Here is a 14031-nt window from a genome sequence, read left to right on the forward strand (position 1 = left end):
ACCAACTCATTTTTAAATAGGAGCTTAACTTGTTGACAGCATGAACAGTTCATAATGATGCCTTTAAGCTTCCGGACCAAGCCAGACTCTAAATTTGGTTTCTGACTGTTCACCTTAAACCCATGCTTTTTCTACCCTCCATTACCCATCTCCTTTTGGTTCTTGTCTATTTAATCACATACTGGAGTTCCTGTTCTGGCGCAGGGGAAACAAATCCGACTAGGAACCATGAGGTTGTGGGTTCGTTCCCTGGCCTCGCTCAGTGGGTTAAGGATCCGGCATTGCCGTGAGCTGTGGGGTAGGCCGGCAGCTACAGCTCCAATTAGACCCCTAGCCTGGGAACCTCCATATGCCGCGGGTGTGGCCCTAAAGGGACAAAAGACAAAAAAATAAATTTAAAAAAATCACATACCTCAGTGGTTAAGGGCACAGACTTAGTAAACCTGACTTTCTGGGTTTATCTCCACTCTTCCACTAACCAACTGTGGAATCTTGGGCAAGGGATTTGAACATGCTATTCCTTGGCTTTCTCAAGTGTAGAATGGGTATGACAGTAAGATGTATCTCTAGAGTGGTAGTGAGAATTTTAAAAGTTCACATGCAAGCAGCACCTAGAACATTGCCTAGTATAGAGTTAAGCAGTATATTGAAATAGAAGTTATAATTATTGACTTTTTTAAAATAAATTTATTTATTTATTTTGTCTTTTTGCCATTTCTTGGGCCACTCCTCCGGCATATGGAGGTTCCCAGGCTAGGGGTCCAATCGGAGCTGTATCCGCCGGCCTACGCCAGAGCCACAGCAACGCAGGATCCCAGCCGTGTCTGCGACCCACTGAGCAAGGGCAGGGATCGAACCCACAACCTCATGGTTCCTAGTTGGATTCGTTAACCACTGTGCCACGATGGGAACTCCGTAATTATTGACTTTGATAGAGATGTTTTCTCCACTAAGACCTTCCAGCTGATAAATATTAAGTGATAATCATGGTTAATATTTGAGCATCTATGGACCAGGTACTGTGTTAAGTGCTTTACACCCATTTAATCCTCACAATTATTGGTGGTAGTTATAAGTCATCTCTCTCTCTCCTCTTTTTTTCTAAGCAACTTAGAAAATTCAGGCCAGTGAGATAGCAGGTAACTCAATAACTTGCCCACTGCCACAGAGCTAGTAACAAATAGAGCCCAAGACTTAAACTCAGATATGTCTTGCCCCTTCTCAAATATCACTGAGAAAATGGCCATAAATTAATTTCAAGTGCTCTTCTGTTCCTTAAGAGTTGCTTCAGTATCCATGCAGGTCAGGAAGGCTCCGTTCTCTTTAGAGGTAGAAGGACAGTAGGCAATAAAGCAAGAGTCTCTCCCTTGAAGGCTGGCAGCAAAGAAGATGACTAAAATAGTAAGTCATACCTAGCTCAATTATTGTGCTACACTGTGTCACATAGGCCCCATTGCTGCCCATACTGCCTAAGGCCACTGGAGATAAAAGGTGAACGATCCCCACCTCATCCCATCAATCTGTAAAGCTTGGATATTAACAAAGATTTTGCTTGTTTTAGGACAACACCAAGAGACTCTTTAATGTACTATTCTGACTCCAGCCAAAGTGGTAGTTATTTCTATATTAGCAGCCAGTAGAATCAGGTATTTATTTCTTTCTCAGCCCAAGAGCGCAAGAAAATCTCTTTCCCAGATTAAACAAAAAGGAATTCCTTTCAAAATCACAGCCTACAGTACCCAGGTCTTGTTATTCTTGCTCCATATCCACTCAGTCCCACTTCCCAACTTATTTTCAGGCAGTCCACGGTGTTTTTTTTTTTTTTTTTTTTTTTTTTTTTTTTTTTTTTTTAGGAGAAAGACTGGTGATGGCAAAGGAACTGGGGAAGCAGAAGGTAAGTCCCCAAGTATGCTGAAAGTAGACCAAATATTGTTTTCTCTCCACCCCCATACCACTCTTGTAGCTACCCGACCTTCTTTACTCTCTTTTGGAACTTCAGAACTCATTCCCCTGCACGCCCAGCAAAGCCTTTGGGCTTGAATTGCAGAAGAATCAACTTGTCTTTTTTCCCCCCAATACCCAACAATAATAGCATGCATGTCTGGGCTTGGTCTTCTACTTAAAGTGGCTAAGTGGCTAAGTTTTTTCGTTTTTTTTTTTTTTTTAAAGGAGAGAGGTAGCATGAGAAAGCTTTTAATTTAATTTCCCCCATATTTCTAGTGTCAAACTATTAGAAAATGTCAGCATAGGGATAAAGCTGTCAAAAGTCCAGTTCCAGATGCCAGAAAAGATGAAAATCCTGGTTCAAAGCAAAAGTGTTTCACAGAAGGAAAACAAGCCAACAATGATGTCCCAAGGGCCAGTAGAAATCAACAAAGCAGAGAGGTTGGGTGCAGATCTCAGATACAAGCAAGAGACTCTGCTGGTTACAGCTCCTTTCACCCTAAACCCTGTATCCACATTACAGAGACTTCATCTGCTTTAAATTCTCCTAACCAATCCAGTTCTTTCACTGCTGGGCATTTTGCTCTGATCACAGAAGCCACCACCAGCTGCTACTGCTTAGCAAAGGGAATAGGTAAGGTGAGAGGATATTCCTAAACCCAGTGTTAAAAAGAGAGGTTGTTCCCAGCGTCTCATCCCAGTTCTCATAGTTTTAGAAACAACGTCATACATATTTGTGTTCAAGTTCTGCAGTGCTTCTGTGGTATCTTTCCATTATATATGTATTTTTAATTTTGTAAGTATCTTTTATTTTAGTTTTAATTTTTAAAAAATTTTTGTTATAGTTGATTTACAGTGTTCTTTCAATTTCTGTTGTACAGCAAAGTGACTCAGACATACATATATGTACATTCTTTTTTTTTTCATACTAACTTCCATCATGTTTTGAGACTCAAGAGGTTGGACATAGTTCCCAGTAGGACCCCATTGCTTATCCATTCCAAATATAAGTTTACATCTACTTACCCCGAACTCCCTGTCCATCCCACTCCTCTTCCCCTTCCCCGGCATTTTCTTAAGGGCTCATCTGGGGTCCTGACACACATGACATTGTTTCTTTTTTCTTTTTTCCTTTTTTTTTTTTTTTCATTTTTGGCCACTCGCAAGCACACGGAGTTCCCAGGCCAGGGATCAGATCTGAGTGGCAGCTGCGGCAACACCAGATCCATAACCCACTGTGCTGAGCCAGGGAACAAACCTGCATCCAAGCACTCCCAAGATGCTGCCAATCGCATTGCACCACAGCAGGAACTCCCATAACAGTGTTTCTATACTGCAATGTACACACACTGCTGGTGACCAGTTCGGGCCCCCTTTACAAGGCAGGTGGACCCATCCCCCAGCAGCTGTAGGTGTTAGCAGCTAACTACAGCTGCTTCATTTTCTGAAGAATTGCACTCTGCAGAGTAAGAGCTTCAGTACTCTACAATACCCCCACTCCCCCACTCCTGCAAGCTGCAGTCAGTGACTGATGATGAGGGTACATAATACCAGCCACCTTGCCTCAAGGTAGACCAATTCTGTGGTGCATAATATACCCCAGCACTCTTTGTGAGGTCAGGCTGGCTTAAAGTGGTCTCCAGTTGGCTTAAGTTTTTCTCCCTGCCCTATCCTGCTTCTATCCCTCTTCTGCACTTGAGTGCACTCCCTCAATAAATCATATGAAGAACCCCCTCCAACCTCAGGCTCTATTTCAGGTTACCCTCCCCAAGACTCATCCTAATTTATCCCTCATCCACCCCCTTTTTCCTTTTTGATAACCATAGGTTTTTTTTCCCCAAAATCTGTGAGTCGGTTTCTGTTTTGTAAAGAAGTTCATTTGTATTGTATTTTAGATTCCACATATAAGTGATATCATATATTTGTCTTTGATTTACTTCACTTAAGATGAGAATCTCGGGTTGCATCCATGTTGCTGCAAATGGCAGTATTTCATTCTTTTTTATGGTTAAGTAGTATTCCATATATGTGTGTGCGCATACATATATATGTATATATGATATATATACACCATATGTGTGTATATGTATATATCTATCTATATCTATATCTATCTATGTACCACATACATATCTATTCTTTATCTATTCCTCTGTCAGTGGACATTTAGGTTTTTTCCATGTCTTGGCTATTGTGAATACTGCTGCTATGAACATTGGGGTACATATATCTTTTTGAATTAGAGTTTTCTCAGGTATATGCCCAGGATTGCTGGATCATATGGCAACTCTATTTTTAGCATTCTTTTTAAGGAACTTCCATACTGTTTTCAACAGTGGCTGCTCCAATTTATGTTCCCACCAACAGTGTAGGGGAGTTCCCTTTACTGACTCATTCTTATCTCATGTTTATTGGAGGACTAAGTAAACAAGGCCCTCTGTAGGCCCCCCTTTGTAGGCAGAACAGTTATAACCATCTCTAGGGAAGCCAGGGGTGTGTTAAGCTGCAACTGAATAGAGAGCCTCAAGTTAAACTTGGATGCATGACCTAACTTAAATGAAAATGAGATCTAACCTATTTCTAACATCACTTGTCTCGTTGACTCTAACAGGCCACATTCTATCAAATTAGAAGTGATGGTAGATTCAATCATGCTTCATTGTAATTTTTTTCACTATAGAATGTGAAAAAAATCTCATAATTATTAGAAAAAGCTATATGACATTTCTTAAAAATTTGGTTAGATTATAATTATTTTGTGATAAATATTCTTGTTCTAATATCATGAAGCTTAAATTTATTTATTAGCTACTGGTTGTTTCATTTCTGTTAACTTTGTTGCTGAATTCAGCCAAAGAACAAGCCCAATGTCATATACCTGATAAGGATGCTCTAATTAATCTAGAAGTGTTAAAAAGCAGACCAGACTACCAGTTGGCAAATAATGAAAATATATCCTAATTTTAAAATTCTGCTATGAATCAGAAGACATATTGGGATCATCATTATAAACCTTGATCATAGTATTGTAGAAGTATATAGGTATTGATTGAATAGTGTTCAGGTTGAAAATGACCAGAGTTTTTAATTTAAATTTGCAAGGATACAAAATCCATAACTTCTGGTATCTCATTTGTTTTTTTTTCCCTCCAACACAAATATCCTATTATACATCCCTTGTAAAGCCACCCATACCAAAACAGTTAACTAAATTCACTCTTCTGGCTTAAAACAAAAGTTCTAAGGAGTTCCCATTGTGGCCCAGCAGAAATGAATCTGACTAGTGTCCTTGAGGATGCCATTTTGATCCCAGGCCTCAGTTAGTGGGTTGGGGATCTGGCATTGCAAGTTAGCTGTGGTTTAGGTTGCAGATGTGGCTTGGATCCTGCATTGCTGTGGCTGTGGTGTAGGCCAGCAGCTGTAGCTCCAATTCAACTTCTAACCTGGAAACTTCCATATGCTGCGGGTTTGGCCCTAAAAAGAAAAAAAAAGGTGCCAAGACAATTATTTTCACTGGGATTATCCTCTCAATTAGTTCCCATCTAAATTAAGACTCAAAGATATCTGAAAACTTATTTCTGTGTATATTTGAGTATATTCCTTTTAGTGTAACCTCTCATAATTAGTTCCATTTTATTTATTTACATGTATTCATTTGTATATTATATGTTATTTTAATTTTTATAAAATATATTGATCATATCCTCCCTCAAAAAAAAATCAGGTTATGGAGGGTCTTTTAAGTGGTTGCTTTTTATTTGGTAACTGAAATAAGCATTCTCTGTTTTCATAAGAAGAAAATATCATTGGAGTTCTTGTTGTGGCTCAGCAGCTTAAGAACCCTACATAGTGTCCATGAGGATGTGGTTTTGATCCCTGGCCTTGCTCAGTGGGTTAAGGATCTAGCATTGCTGTGAACTGTGGTGTAGGTTGCAGATGTGGCTTGGATCCTGAGTTGCTGTCTGTGGTTCTGATTCCACCCCTAGCTTGGGAACCTCCATATGCTGCAGGTACAGCCCCCCAAAAAAAAGCTAAAAAAATTTTTTTAAGTACCTAAACGTTGAGATGGATAGAATTATACAGGGGAATAATATATCTTATTTACTTTTCAGAAATAAGAAAATTATATGAGGGCAGATATGTAAATTTTATTATTATAGTACCCTCTGTTGGTATTTCTCAATACTTTTCTGGCTATGAACACTTAAGAGTTTCCATGATTGAATATGATTATTATTACATCATCCATTTCTAATAAAAAACATAAGTCTTTCATCTATCTTTCAACATTCACCAGTTTCACCTCAGAAATGATATGGAATTTCAGTGTCACTGATTCAAAATGCCTATTTTTCTCAGCCTAGTGGACAGATACTCATATTCTAAAGTCCCAGGCCATTTGTCACTCCCTCTGTGAAGCCCTTCCTAGTCTCCCTTTTCCTAAGCAGAATTAACCCTTTCCTTAAATGTGCACTCATATGTCTTTATACATACCTCTTTTAGACGGTGCATCTCACTATATTATAATTATATGTTGCATCAGTTAGCAGTTGTGTTTGCCTGTCATTAAGAGGCCCATTATTTCTCTATAACATAAAAGAAATCCAAAAGTAGGCAGGTCAATATTATTATAGCAGCTCCTTTCATCTTTCTGCTATCTTTTCTAAGCTCAAACTCTGTCTTCCTAACTCAAAGTTTTCTCAATGTAACAATATGTTTGCTATAGCTCCAACCATCTTATCCATGTCCTAGGCAAAAATGAGTAAAAAGGCAATGCAAAATGGCATCCTGGCTTAGCAGCTTCATAAGCACTCACTCCTCCCCCACCCCAGTGCCTATATGTGCACACACACATACACATGGATAAAATTAGGAAGCTTTCTAGGAAGCCCCACCCAACAACTTCCACCTATATACCATTGACCTATATTTAGTCATCTGGGCACCCCAACTGAAAAGAAAACTGAGAAATTACATTTTTCCCCATTTGGGTATAAAACTACCTAAAAAATCATGTTTTATCACTTAGAAAGAATGGGGGAGAAAGGATATGTGATAGACAATTAGCAATCTGTCATGGTTTTTCACTTAAAAAATCATATCTGTTTCCTTACCTGGATTGTAAAATCTTGGAAGATTTAGAGTATGTCTCATTTATTTTGTATTTCCAGGGCCTAGCGTAGTTCAAGACACTAACTGTTTATGTCCTTTACCTACTATATGAAGGGATATTCTGTGTAATCTGCCTAGATAAAAAAAGATTTCCTGTTTTACCAGAATAGTTTTATATGCTTTGTGTTGACTTTATCATGTCCTTGATTATTTAAGAAAACAAAGCTTCCTCACTTATGAAAGAGCTAAGGTTCTTAATAATCATGTTACCTCCTATGTTTGTTTTTAAATTCTTCGTTGTCCCTTTCATATGAAGAGCCAAATACTGTTTCTTTTCACCAACTATCCTAAGTATCCAAATCTCCTGACAACTTTTGATTTTGTTTCTTTCCTAAGTTTGAATCCTAAATGTAAAATGAAATAAAATAACTTGCATCTAAAGTTATCTTTGACATTTTCTAGAGGGCCCCTGGACAATCAAAAAGACTTGTTCTTGGGAGTTCCTATCATGGCTCAGTGGTAATGAGCCCAACTGTATCCATGAGGACACGGGTTTGATCCCTGGCCTCGCTCAGTGGGTTAAGGATCTGGCGTTGCCGTGAGCTGTGGTGTAGGTTGCAGATGCAGCTCAGATCCTGCATTGCTGTGGCTGTGGTATAAGCTGGCAAGTGTACCTCTGATTCAACACCTAGCCTGGGAACTTCCATATGCCACAGGCGTGGCCCTAAAAAGCAAAAAAAAAAAAAAAAAAAGTTCTTTTACCTTAGAAAAAAGAGGGGTGCTAGAAGCTATTATGTTTATTCAGTGTTACTATTGATGAAATGCATGGGAAGAGTTGTCTAATGAGAAGAGATGCTCAGCCTTCCCCAGGTTAAATTTGTATGGAAAATATATTAATATGAAAATTTCAGGAATTGTATGCTAAGTGTGAAGTACCTAGAGATTTCTCAGTGCCCTTGGTCTCCATGATATTTCTATTATCAGAGTCCTGATGGTGCTTTGGCTGAGAATATTAGGCAGTATCAGTATAGCGTTAACAGTTATAACTTCAGTGATTATTTTAAACCTTTACTTGGCCACAACCTTACTTCCTATTATTTTGAATCTAGCATCTTCAAAGCCAGTAGTTTTTAAGTGAGGATGCACATCAGACTTAACCTATGGAGTTCCATTAAAATATGTAGGGTGTTTTTGGTACCTGCTCCAGACTTACTGAATCTCTTTAGTTAGTATTCTTGATACTCTGTCAATATATTGTTCCTGTATGTTTTGTATATTTATGGTATAGAATGTACATTATACCTCTATTATATCTTATAACTTTTCCTCCATAAAATTATGTCCATCGCTTTTTTTTTGGTAAATCAGATGTCTGTTTACTGTCTTTCTTGAAAGTAGGTGCAATCATTATCCTTATAGATATTTTGTCTAAAACTTTGGAAATTAGTTGTATTATTGGGATTGTCTCTGATATCATACATTTTGGCCCACTGATTTGTCCTCTAGGAAAAAGGATAAAGCAGATAATTTAATTCAAGAAAGGAAAAAAGGGAGGGGGCTCCAATTAGAGAACTGAAACCCTAACTACTTTGGGGGAATTCTGGATTTCCCCCCCTTCTCAGGCCTCTTAATTTCATGCTTTATAAAAGGACCAGAAAGTAGAGCAAATCTTACATGCTGTGGTTCAGAGAATATCAAGTGATTTAGACAATGCCTCTGCAGTGGGCTGAATGGTAGCCCCTGAAAGATGTTTCCACTTTTTAATCCCTGAAATCTCTGAATATTACTGTATAAAAAATGTGATTAAGTTAAGGATTTTGAGAGGAGGATCTTATCCTGGATTATCTGGGTGGGTCCTAAATCTAAAGACAAGTGTCCTTATAAAAGTGAGGCAGAGGAAGATATTCTATTCTATTCTATTCTATTTTGCTTTTTAGGGCTGCACTTGCAGCATATGGAAGTTCCCAGACTAGGGGTTGAATCGGAGCTGCAGCTGCTGACCTATGCCACAGCCAGCAATGCTAGATCCAATCCATGTCTGCAACACCTACACCACAGCTCATGGCAATGCCAGATCCTTAACCCACTGAGTGATCAAACTTGAGTCTTCATGGATGCTAGTCAAGTTTGTTACCACTGAGGCACAATGGGAACTCCAAGGCAGAGGAAGATTTGACGGACACACAAAGAATGCAATGTGAAGATGAAGGCAGATGTTGAGGAAATCTGGCTATAAGCCCATGAATGCCAGGGCAGCTACAGAAGCCGAAAGAAGCAAGGAACCACTTCTCTCCTAGACCCTCTGGAGTGAGTATGGTCCTGCTAGATTTCAAATTTATAGCCTTCAGAACTGTACAAGAATAAAATTCTGTTGTTTTAACTACCAAGTTTGTGACAATTTGTTATAGCAGCCTTAGGAAACTAATACAGCCACTAAGATGATAGAACTTCTTGCCCCAGAAGTTCATGAAATTGAGCAGGTGATGGTTGAGAATTGAGTTGCCATAGAAGATTGGCTCCTTGAGGGAGATTATTTTAGCAATAGAATCTTGTGCTTAGACCCATGCAGATTATCTCTGAGAGGTCTCCAGGAAGTAAACCAAGTAATCAGAATTTAGGTAGTTTGAAGACTGACCTCATGGCTGGTTCGGCAGACTCTTCACATCGGGGATGGGATATATTCCCTTGGTTTAATATAGACACTCTCGGTTCCTGGCTGAGAAGTGAACCACAAACCCTGATCATAGTCAGACGTACAAACTCTGATCATAATCCTTCTTTCAGTATTTAGTATTGTTTGTTTTGCAGTTTCAGATATATGATCTTCATCATGGTTGTTGTTCTGTCAAACAATCTCACAAATGGCTAGATAGCAGAAGGAGCAGAAAAACCTGCTACAGAGGTTTAAACAATCACTGTGGGAAATTTGGAGATTGGAACAACCGTAGACAGAAACTTGATATATGACTGTGACAGCTCAAACAACAGTGAAAATCCAGAATGATTACACCTTAGATATTCATGGTCTATTCAAGGAAAACTAGGAACCCAAACTGTCTAGCCCCATACTCAGCCTGGACTCTGAGAACTAGATCTAGGCTTTACTGTCTCTGTTAATATAACTTTGTTATTACTTTGTCATCATGAGCATCTCTTTATTTTCAGGGCTGTTCTGCCCAGGCAAATGGCTTGATTGCTCATCATAAGAACATTGGCAGGATACAGGGTTAATATCCAAAAGTGAATTACTTTCCTATATACCAGCAACGGACAAGTGGAATTTGAAATTAAACACACAACATTATTTACATTGGTACCTCCAAAATAAAATACTTAGGTGTAAATCTAACTAAGAATATATATATATATACACACATACATATATATTCTTAGTTCCATATATATATATATATATATATATATATGTGTATATATATATATATATATAAATATATAAGCGAGGCCAGGAATATACATACATATATATTCTTAGTTCCATATATATGTACACATATATATATGTAAAACTATAAAATTCTAATTAAAGAACATGGAGAGATATTCCATGTTCATGGAAGGAAAACTCAGTATTGTCAAGATGCTAGTTCTTCCTAACTTGATCTATAGATTCAATTCAATTTCAGTCAAAATCCCAAAAAATTATTTTGTGGATATTGATAAACTGATTCTAAAGTTTATATATAGAGTCAAAAGACCCAGAATAGCCCAAACAATGTTGAAAAAGAACAGAGAACTGATACTACCAGACTTGAAGACCTACTATAAAAGCTACAGTAATCAGGAAGTTCCCACTGTGGTGCAGTGGGAACGAACCTGAGTAGTATCCATGAGGATGCAGGTTCCATCCCTGGCTTCACTCAGTGGGTCAGGGATCCTGCGTTGCTGTGGCTGTGGTGTGGGCCAGCAGCTGTAGTTCTGATTCAACCCAGCCTGGAAACTTCCATATGCCACACCTGTGGCCCTAAAAAGAAAAAAAAGCTACAGTAATCAAAACAGTGTGATATTGGCAAAATAATAGACAAATAGATCAGTGGAACAGCATAAGAAGTCCCAATATAGACCCACATAAAATAATCTTTGACAAAGGTGTAAAGGTAATACAATGGAGAAAAAGGTACTCTTTTCAACAGATGATGCTGGAACAACTGGATATCCACATGCAAAAAAAATTAGTCTAGACACAGATCATATGCCCTTCATAAGAATTTCCCAAAAGACCTACCAGTGCTTCAGTTGAAAGCATCAACGAAGTTTGCACCCTAAGATTCTCTGGATTTTTTACCTCAATTCTTGCCTTGCTGCTCCATCACTCCTGGAGTGTTGTATCATGATTCTTACTCAATCCTAATGGAGTCTCCACACTGAAATCTCTACTTTAAACCAAACTTCCAATGTTATTGAATTCTAGTCTTACCTCTTCCCTTTGAAATGCTGCCAAATCTTTGTGGAGTAGATGTTCTCTCTTGCTGTGATAAGTACACTCAGTGTTCGTTTTATCAGCAGGTTGTACTGGTGATATTTGGGGATCTGATTTTATATATACAACATATTATTCAATATATCTAGATATAGATGAGGATATAGATGTAGATACATATACATACATACTCTGCATCCATCAAACACATGAAAAAATTATAAGTGTTAGATCATAGCTCATTGGGTCAAGTTCAATACATTTCTCTCCAATAGTAACCAAAATGATAAAGACTGGTTGGCAATTCTCAGTCCCATTCAGTCTCTTCACAACCCTCTTGCAGTCCATCATCTCTCTGGGTGATAAGTTATGCACTGGAGGAAGGTAGGTCACCCCAGGGTTGCCTTCCAGGCCCAGATCCTCAAAGGTCGAGAATTAATATATACATATTAGAATTATTCCATTTCAATTATAACAGGAGGGAGGGATGAATTGGGTAAATGCATTCAGACTAGGTACACCCAAGGGATAAACCAAGCAAATCGAAGTAGGGGAAGAAGGGAGGATACATAATAGTCATCAACTCCCAGTGACTAAGAACTTGGTAAATATGGACTAGAACATCATTACCATATATTAAAATAAACATTACATGCATAGTACACATTCTCTATGTACTTCTGTCATTAGCTATATCTCTATTTCTCAGCTGAAAAATATACTCAAGGGAATCCTTTTAAAAGAAAAACATTCTCTCAGACCCAATCATTTATGTGAATTCCTTTTGTAATACTATCTCTTAAGTATAAACAAACATAAAACTAAATATGGACTCTGCTCTTCATAAAGCTCCTATGCAAATTCAAAGTAAATTTACAAGTTATGCACAAATTAAAAAGTTAATTTAATGTGATATATGCTGTTGGTTGAGACAAAACTGCCTTTAGAAACCTGAATATGCTCTTGACCTCCAACATGTTTGTTTGTATTCCTTGTGAGGACTCTCCTTTCCCATCACTTTCCATTTTCAAACTACTAGAAAAATCTTCATTTGTACAGCAAGCCATGAAGTAGGAGGTTCACCTCATTTGTTTTCTCACTAGCTCATGACAATTAAAGTAGTATTACCTTGTGCCAACTTGGTTTTAAAAACAGACTCAAAAAAGTCATAATTATGTGGCAGTTATCATTCAATGATCCAGATACTACAGAAATATGCTTAAAACTGAATGTAAAACATACTTGTAAAAAAGCTCAGACTGTCATTGGATTCCAGTTGGAAAAACACTGTCCTTGTATAGTGTGTGTAAAAAAGATTTGTTTAAGTTTGATGATTTTTGCCAGCTTCTTCTTAATACTTTCTGGTGCTATTACCTGAGTACCTGTATTTATAATGCAGCACTTGACTCTTGCTTCATTTGGACAATAAGATCTCTTGTTTGTGGGGACTAAGCTATGGCCTATTCTTTCTCACTTGTCCCAGGCCTTTGGGCATTGGAGCATTGTGAACCACTGGTCAAAACCATCATTACTCTCACTTCCACGATCTTTAAATTAAATGAAAGAAGACAGACATACTCAACATTTAGAGTAACCAAATAACTGAAGCAAGACAATATATAAATTTTAAGGAGTGGTTAAGGAGTTGTTTTCCTTATAGGTTGAATAAATAGGACAAGGCACAGAGTTTAAGACTGAGGCTCCTGTGACAACTCTCCACTTCTCCCAACCCCCTTTATCCTCCTCTTCCTGCTACGTTCTCTCTTCTTCCTTTCCACTTACTTCAGATCTGTGCTTCCCTCAAGGTTGATTGTAATGTTTTGCCATAAAGCTAAGTATACTTAATGTTTTTATTGAGGGACTATGACCTTATCATTTTATATGAGAATGTGTTTCCTTTTATAAAATAGTAGTAAGTTTAAAAAATTGTCTTTATTTGGCAAAATAAGTAGTTGGCAATCTTGCGTTTTCCTCCGACTTATTTTTCAAAAACTTATCTTCCAAGAAAGATCTAGAACCACTTGTCAGAAGACGGAGAAAAGAGAAAGGGATAGGAAGAAAAGCATGTAACACCTATAAGTTGATTTAAGTTGAACATGTATATCATAATATATCTTCTATGAGATCATTGGCAGGAATGCCTGTCTCATTTGGGAGTCAGGGAAGGCTTCACAGAGGAGGTAACGTTTGAGCTGGGGCTTTAAGGATTAGCAGTGGAGAAATGGCAGGACATTCCAAGCAGAATACATAATGCGAACAAGAGCACAGAGCACAAAAGAGCACTACGTGTCCAGCAACTCTAAGCAGCCTGGTGTCTGTTGCGCAGAGTTCTCTGGGTTAGGTGATCAAGGGTGAAGCGGGGACTATTTTTCCTACTTGGCTTACTTCCCCTGCAGCTCACTGCACAGTGCTGGGCACACACCCCGCAGGAGCTCAAGAAATACTTGTTGAATTGGGACGGGGTGATCGAGTGCGCTGGGAACCAGAGCCTCCGAATTCTTTCTCACGCACCCTCAGTATGACCTTGGCCAAGTCCC

General features: G+C 38.4%; 1 protein-coding gene across 1 annotated transcript in view; it reads left to right on the forward strand.

Annotated features, from left to right (window-relative positions):
- FAM199X (family with sequence similarity 199, X-linked) overlaps positions 1 to 14031 on the forward strand; it is a 43793-nt gene that overhangs the window by 155 nt on the left and 29607 nt on the right. Inside the window, exon 2 of the mRNA XM_085006959.1 lies at positions 1854 to 1894. The gene's annotated coding sequence lies outside the window, so the exon portion shown is untranslated. The remainder of the gene's footprint in view (positions 1 to 1853; positions 1895 to 14031) is intronic.

The sequence above is a fragment of the Sus scrofa genome, chromosome X (assembly GCF_054392235.1).
Source record: "Sus scrofa isolate SSC_HxYL_T2T_F1_AM1 chromosome X, Sscrofa_HxYL_maternal_Yorkshire_Landrace_v2.0, whole genome shotgun sequence".
In the NCBI taxonomy this organism is placed as follows: Eukaryota; Metazoa; Chordata; class Mammalia; order Artiodactyla; family Suidae; genus Sus; species Sus scrofa.